The sequence below is a fragment of the Mus caroli genome, chromosome 3, assembly GCF_900094665.2.
Source record: "Mus caroli chromosome 3, CAROLI_EIJ_v1.1, whole genome shotgun sequence".
Lineage (NCBI taxonomy): Eukaryota > Metazoa > Chordata > Mammalia > Rodentia > Muridae > Mus > Mus caroli.
In genome coordinates this window covers 66,239,836-66,248,141 of record NC_034572.1, presented here as the reverse complement: position 1 = coordinate 66,248,141, position 8,306 = coordinate 66,239,836, and positions in this window count along the sequence as shown.

Sequence of the window (8,306 nt, the reverse complement as noted above, 5' to 3'; positions counted from 1 at the left end):
TAATGTGTTATAAAAGACAGCTGGAATGGGAGCAAGTCAGTAGAATTTTTTTTATGCACCCAGCCTCTGAGGCCGTATGGCTTGGTTCAAACCACTTTTAACAACTTCTGTGAAATATTAGTTAACAGTTCATAACAGACCTTACAAGAAAACTTTCCTCTTCTCACAGGATTTGGGTGAGAATATATGAGCCAACTTATTGCAATCAGTATGAAGGTATGAAGTTTATAATAGAACATAGAGAGCAGCCATTTCCCCTTGCTCATGTTATACATTGTTATTATTATTTTAGGTAGTTGGAGACAAGCAAGAATTTGCTTATCCTTGCAATATAAGATGTAACACTGAAAGATTAGTAAGTGTCATGTTCACATCACATGTCACAGGGATACCTCATGTACATTTATTTTTCTCTCCATTTGTATTAGCTATTGTACCATGAAGGGAAATTTTAATCCAGCAACACAGCTGCTCTAACAAGGGATCCTATAAAAAGATCAAGATTTGTGTTGTCCAGCTGGAATACAGATTTGCCACACACTATTAATTCTTCTGGATAGAACATGGACACTTTTACATATCTTTAATCCCAGTGAAAGTATAATTAATTTGTAGAAGGAAGCAGCCATTTGAGTGAAAGTGATGTCTAAATGATAAGCAGACAAGGTGATGAATCAGAGAAAAAATTGTCAGAATAAGTCAGAGATAGGATACTCCCAACTCTCACATGAACAGCACAGAAAAAGAGAAGCTATTTGAGAGAGAGAGGGGGGGGAGATGGAAGAGGGGACAGAGGGGAGAGGGGACAGAGGGGAGAGAAGAAAGAGGGGGGAGAGAGGGGAGAAGGGAAGGGAGGAGGGGGGAGGGGGGAGAGAGAGAGAGAATGAGAAAGGAGTCCCTACAGTGAGTGCAGTCCAATGGAGCTGAGTTTCTTTCCTAGTTCAGGCAGTTCAGTGAAGATCAGCAAAGGCAATTGAAGCCATAGAAAAAAAAGAGCCAGATCTGAACAAATTGCCAGAATTAGTTTGAGGCCAAGCAGAGCAAATCCATAAGAAACTAAGAGCAGCCAGGTTGAATCAGTCATTTTAGAAAGGTGAAGCCAGAACGGCTGAGTTGAACCACCCAGACACAGTTCAGAAAGAACTAGAAAGTATGAGCTTATTCACCAATAAGCCTCTGAGATGACAATTACATCTAGAGAATAAAAATTAAATTATAACCAAGGCAACACATTTCTTTTTTTTGAGTTATTTTTTTATTTAGAATAGAAATTTTCATGCAATATATTCTGATTACAGTTTTCTGTCCCCCTACTCCTCACAGTTCCTCTATACCTCCCCTTGCATCTGGAACCATGACTTTTCTGACTCTAGTTAGAAATAAAACAGGCCTATCAATAATAATACTAAAATAAAATAAGTTAAATCAGAGTATGTTAAAACAACCAAACAAGAAGAGACAAAGAAAATACTCAATACATATAGACACAGAGATACACATGTTCCCCCACACAGGAATCTCATACAAAACCAGAAGCCACCATACATACTTAAAAGGCCTATATGGGGGGAAAAAGTTCCAACTTAACATTAGGAGACAATGAACTTCTGAATATTCATTTGAGTTTGTTCTGTGTTGGCCATCTACTGCTGGGTATAGGACTACCCTTCTGAGTTTTTGTTTCTCCAGTGAAACTTGCATAGAGAAAACTAATTTTTTGGTTTCAAGTGGTTAACCATTGGCGATAGCACCTAGATTAGGGATGGGCACATGTGTCCACTTCTGCTTTTATCTGTAGAATACCATCTGCTGCTGAACTGTGCAGGTTGCCACAGTCTCTATGAGTTCATGAGTATAGGTTGTGCTGTATTGAGAAGGCCTTGTTTCCTTGGTGTCCTCCAGCCCCTCTCCCACATTCTTACATTCTTTTCTCCTCTTCTGCAGGGTTCCTGATACTTGAGTGGAGAGATTTGTTGGAGACCTCTCTTCAAGGCTGAGTGTTCCAAGCTCTCTTACTCTCTCTTTATTGTCTTGCTGTAGGTCTTTGTATTTGTTCCCATCAGCCATAAGATGATTCTCTGATGGTGACTGAGCAAGGCGCAGATTTTTAGGTACAGAAGAAAATCACTAGGAGTTATTATACTGCTATGATTCTTCAGCAAAGCCGTAGTGTTTCATTTTACTTTAGGTCTCAGGACTGTCTATTCTCAAATTCTTGGACACTTGGGTGATGTTGAATATGTATTCCATCTCTTGGAGTGGGTCTTTACTCAACTTGGTTATTCCCAAAAGCTTTGTGGCACCATTGCAATGCAACACTTAAAAGAAAGCATTTAATGTGTGCCTTGCTTGCTTTCATATGATTAGTTAGTCCAGGCTCATCATAGGGAGCATGGTGCCAGACATGTGAGCATGGCACTAGAAGGGTAGATTATGGTTTTTATTGTATCTGAAAGATGAAAGAAGATAATAAATGAGATGGTGTCTGAGTTAGGCTTCTGAAACCACAAAGCCCACTCCTAGTGACATTCTTCTAACAAAGCTCACATCTTAATTCTTCTTATAAGGTCAACCAACTTGTAAATAAGCATTTAAATATATCAGCCTTTGTTGGCCATTCTCATTTAAACCACCACACCTTTTCCACACACTTTATGAAAAAGTAACTATATGCAGAGTCCACGCTGATTTTTTTAATCCAAAGTTTTGTCTGTGGAAGTATGTAACTTTAGATAATCATGAAGAAGAATGGAAAGGGAGAAGAGTAGGAGGAAGGAGGGAGAAATAGAAGAAAATGAGAAAAAATTGTTGTATAACTTAAATGTTTTAGTTGTTTATTTTTGGAATACATATATACATATATATATATATATATATATATATATATATATATAATGTGTGTGTATACACACACACACATATGGGGGTTCAAATAATTGTTATTTACAACAATAGCAAAATTAAATTTATTTATGAAGTAACAATGAAATTAATTTAACTGTTGGGGATGATCACAAGACATTAAAGAGCACAGCATTATGACAATTGAGAAGTCCTAAGATATACATTACATGCATACATACATACACATACATACATACATACAGGCAGACATAAATACATACGTATTTAAAAAACTGAATAGACTTCATTGTTTTTTGAGGAAGAAAGTGAAATAATAGATTGTGTTTTCCACGGCAACATTTAGCACTATAATACATGTGAAATACTAACATATAACTTATAGAACTTGTGACTATTAAACTCAAAAAAATATGTTGATCACCATAACCAAAGACAGAATGAAATAATTAAAAACTTTATAGAAAATGAAAAAAATTATTACTATAGTGACAATTTTGATTTTTTATATTGTATTTAATTTTACAGAAAAGATAAAAATTAATATTTCATTGGGGTACCATGTACTGATATTTGAAACATGTGTACTATACATAATATATTAATCAGGTAGTTGCTTAGAAGTTTTAGAAGGATGAGTTTTTTCTTTTTTCAGAGACTCAGCTGACCTAAAATATGTCATATTCAAATGTAACCAAACAATAAACTGAGAGTGTGAATCTGAGTTTGTTTTTTTTTTTTTATTTCAATGAAATGTAAAGATACAGAGTTAGCCGAGAGTATTTAAAGTGGAATTAGCCTTTATTAAGAAAATATAAAGCATACTGGAAAATTGGGGGAGGGTAGAGAAAGAGAGAGAGAGAAAGAGAGAAAGACTCCAGAGATTGTGAGTGGTTACCACGTTAGAAAAATCTATGTCCTTTGTCTAGATTTCTTTTAAGTATAGACATGGAAAAAACTGGACAGAGATTGGTGTAATGTGAGCCTATCTAATTTTCTAGGTTACTATGGGCTGAACCAATAGACGGCCCATATTCTCTGTTCATATCTTCTTGTCCTAGCCAGGGAGATGACCATGTGCTATTTTTGTGCTTCTTTCTTGTGTTTCTTTTAGATATTTAATTTCTTCACTGCAGGGCTTGACATTGGGCTCTGAAACAAAGCTGTAGGCCATTTCTTCTGCCCTGCTCATAAGAGGGCACTTTCCATATTTTACAATGGTGCCTCAGTTTGGTGAGGATTAAAGTTCTTTCTCCCTGCTGATTAATCTACCTGTGTTCTATCGATCCAGTCTGTAGATACTAATCTGGAGATGGGAATTGTGAGATTATTGCTGGTTACTGGTTGTACATCATATGTCCTATACTAGATTTCAACTTGAAAATTTGTTAGGCGTCTTTTACCCAAAGTGGAATTTGCTTGTTTATGGATGAATGATTTAATGGAGAGTGCTCTATCAGTCATATATTCTTAAATAGTCTTTTCCTAATATCAAGCATGGTGTCTCTCATCTATTTTCCTCCACTGTTTTGGTGGTAATATGGTAAGTGATTTCATCTTTGTATGTCTATAGAGATTAATTTCTGGAGGATTTTATGCAGCCACCATCTTTCTTAGCAAATTTCTTTAGGCAAATTAAAATCATTTTTTCTGCATCAGCAGGTATATACCCTTGTACTTAAGTTTATCACCTAATTAACTATTAATTAAATATACGATGTGAAAAGCCTAAAAGGTATGATGATCATATAAAACAAGGACTTTGTTCAGCAGAATATTATAGAGTATTAATAGCATCTCTTAAAAAGTCTGCATATAAATAAAGAACTTGGATTATATTTCAAGTGGATAGGGTTTATTATTAACTACATTTTTATTTTTTACTTTTCTTTTTATGAAATAGTTTATTAAAACACAGGGAAACATAAGTTTCAATAGATGACTTCATGCAGGAAAACTCTTCCACTTGGTACTACTGCAAAATAGCATACACAACCTGTATTAAGGATATATTCATTGGGAATGGCTCTGGACAACCCATTATCTGCATTATGAATTTCTGTGATTTTTAATTTTTTTTGTTATGGTTGCTGTTTGCTGTAAACAAAACTTTCTTTGTAGAGGCGTATGACCTCCACTTCTCTGTGGGCGAATATGTCTTAAAGTTCAGTTAGGAATTATTCTGGTTTAGTAAAGTGATGGTAGTAGAGTCTCTTCTAAGATGCACAATTCTGTGTATCTACAAATCCCACCCCTCCCCCAATATGCCACCCCTCCCCCAATATGCCACCCCTCCCCCAATATGCCACCCCTCCCCCAATATGCAATTAGACAGCTGTTTGTTGCTGCCAAGACATGAGTTCCACTCTTCCAAAGTTAGAGTTATCATGCCATGCTAGACATTGCGCCTAAGCAAGACCTGAAAATTATATTATCAATAGGTATACTAATGCAGAAGGAGAAAATCTCATTGGCCCCCTTACCCAGACAAGGAACTATAGGCAACTAATGACTATTGAGAGAAGAATAATTAGCTTCTTTTATGGATGAATCCTCTTATTAGCTACTAAAAGCACAGTTTTCAGCCCTGAAATCATACACGCAGAGTAACACTAGACAATAATCTTGGCAATAATAGGCTGAATCTTGTAGTTGCAAGGCCGTGTGTTTTCTCAATGGTGCACCATGATCACACTGCAAGCAGCAATATAGGCTGACACATGATCCTGACCCTATCTACTGTAGTTTCTGCCAAGTCATGAGTTCCACTCTTCCTTCTTTCGAGGTATCATGCCATTCTAGACACTGTGCCTAAACGAGACCTCAAAAGTATATTATCAATAGGTATATTATCAATAGGTATACTCAGCATGTTGTATTTATATATTCATGTACTTATATTTATGTGAAAATAATAATCAAAAGAGGCTACCACCAGTTTTAGGGGAAGTGAGAGGGAGATATGTGAGGAGTTGGAGGGAGGGCATGGAAGAGGGCTGATATATTTATAATTTAATCAGAAATTTTAATTTAAAAAAAGAAGAAAATAATTTATAAAAATATGAAATATATGCCTTTGGTTTACTGTAACTCAGCAAGTTTTCAAATACCATTGTTTATTTTGTTAGGGAATGAGTGGATAATCTCACTTTTGCATGGATAATATTTTTGTATTATAGCTTTGAATCCAATGGAGCTCATATAGCTTTGTGAATACGGCCATAGCAGAGGTGAAGGGATCTGGCTATTTTCTTATGTTAGATACTGAGTTTTGAAGCCCACAGAAATTATTTTATTTGACTTTGATTTTCATATAGCATATATTTGGAAAATAGTTGAGATTTAGTAAACATACATGTTTAAAGCTATTTCATCTTAAAGATTATTTCACAAGTTGGAAGAAAATCATACAAAGAAGTATTCAATTAACTGGTGAATTTATTCATGAAGATTAAATACAGAGACCATCAAACCTACAATGTACAGAGGGTGAGAAACTTCCTTAATATTCAGGTCTAAATGGGATGCCTCCATCAAATTCTTCCTTCTCGCAGGGCTAAAGCCCCCCCCCCCCCCCCCCCCCCCCCCCCCCCCCAGCACACACCCACTCTCCCAAAAGAGGTGGCAGACTGAGTTAAGGGGCCTGGTTATTGTTATGCAGAGTTTGGGATTCCTGGGAGGCCATCTCTCTTCTGGAAAAGAAAAGGAAGGCTTAGTGGGTCTGTGGGAGAAAGTAGGTGGGGCATCTGTAGAAAGTGGGAGGAGAGGAGGAAGGGGAAACTGCCAGGAGGAAAAGCATGAGAAGGAATTAAAAGCTAGAAGGGAAGGAGTAAAACAAGAAAAAGCAGTCTCTAAATCAACCTGTCAAAGTGTATTATGAGCTCATAGACACTGAGCCAACATGCAGGGCCTCTGCACATGTATTATGACTTCTCCAGTTTAGTGGGTTTTTTTTTGGGGGGGGGGTGGAGGAGGGGCTCCTGAGTGTGTAAACTAGTACAAATCTGATTCTTTGGGTCATTCTTTTTGGTCATTTATTTTGTTTTTCTATCTTGTCTAACATTGATGTGATAGTTTTTTTGTTTTATCTTATTTTTATTATGCTTGGTTGTTAGCTCTTAGAAATCTGTTCTTTTCTAATGGGAGACTGATAGTGAATTCAGATAGGAGGGGAGGTGGGTATAAATAAATACTTATTCATCTTTATGTGGTTTGGTATTTATCTAGATTGAATTAAATTCTGTTCAGAGCATATTTATTTCATTTAATACAATTATGATAATTTTAAAGATAACTATAATCACTTATTAATAGGCTGTAGAGATGTTTTAGTAGATAAGAGTATCCTCTTCTTTTCCAGAGGACACAAATGACATTACCAGCACCTAAGACAGTTGGATGACCAATATCTAGAACTCCAGCTCCAGTTGATAAAATATCATTCTTTGACCTCTGCTGGCACCTAAAGCATGTGGCATGTACTTATATACTGATTATATGTATATTCATACATATATAGAGAGTAAAGAATATGCCTCTATCATCTATCTATCTATCTATCTATCTATCTATCTATCTATCTATCTATCTATCTATCTATCTATCTAATCTAGCTTTATGAAAATGAGGTCCAAACAAGTTTCACATCAACTAGGAGCTTCAGAAATTTAGATAGATGGTGTCTCTGAAGTTCCATGTTTTTCTGTTTGTTTGTTTGTTTGTTTGTTTGTTTTTGCTCAGTTCTGTCAACATGAGACATATGCCCCAAGCAGAATAAGTCAATAGCGATGATCTTTACTTCTGAAACTGTCACTGTATTCCCCAAATTCTTTATCTTAAAATAAATGTAAAATATATTTAGTTTAGTTCCTTCCATCTTAATTCTCTGGGCAAGCTTCTCTAATACCAGTTCCTTATGACCTTATTTCAAATCCACTTCCTCTTGAGTTTTTGATTGATGTTTGCTTTTCTTTTATGAATGTTTTGATCGGTGTTGAATAGCAGTAGAAATACAGGAAGATATTATATTGGACTATTGGAGGAAATATTTTGTGTTAAATAACAGGAAAGGAATGAATTATTACTTTCACGAGAATTATAGTAACAAGGGCTTATGGGAGAATGAGCTAACTTAAGAAAAGAAATTAAATTTGGGAATATTATATTTCAAGGGTCAGTAGTAAATTTGGATGGGAAGTAAGTAAACAGTATATAGTTAGGGGAATATCGTCCAAGACTTTCACAGTAAAGAAGAAGGAGCATTTTTAACGGCTCATTTTAAATTAGAAATCTCTAAAAGATTCAAACCAATAAAAAGTCGATGAACCAGAACTCTGAGGACCTACATTTATGTGACTCAGTGGAAATTTTATGCCTAGAAGAACTTGGTGATTGGCAGTGACTTTAAAGACAGATATAATGCAATTTCCATTTGGCATATATTT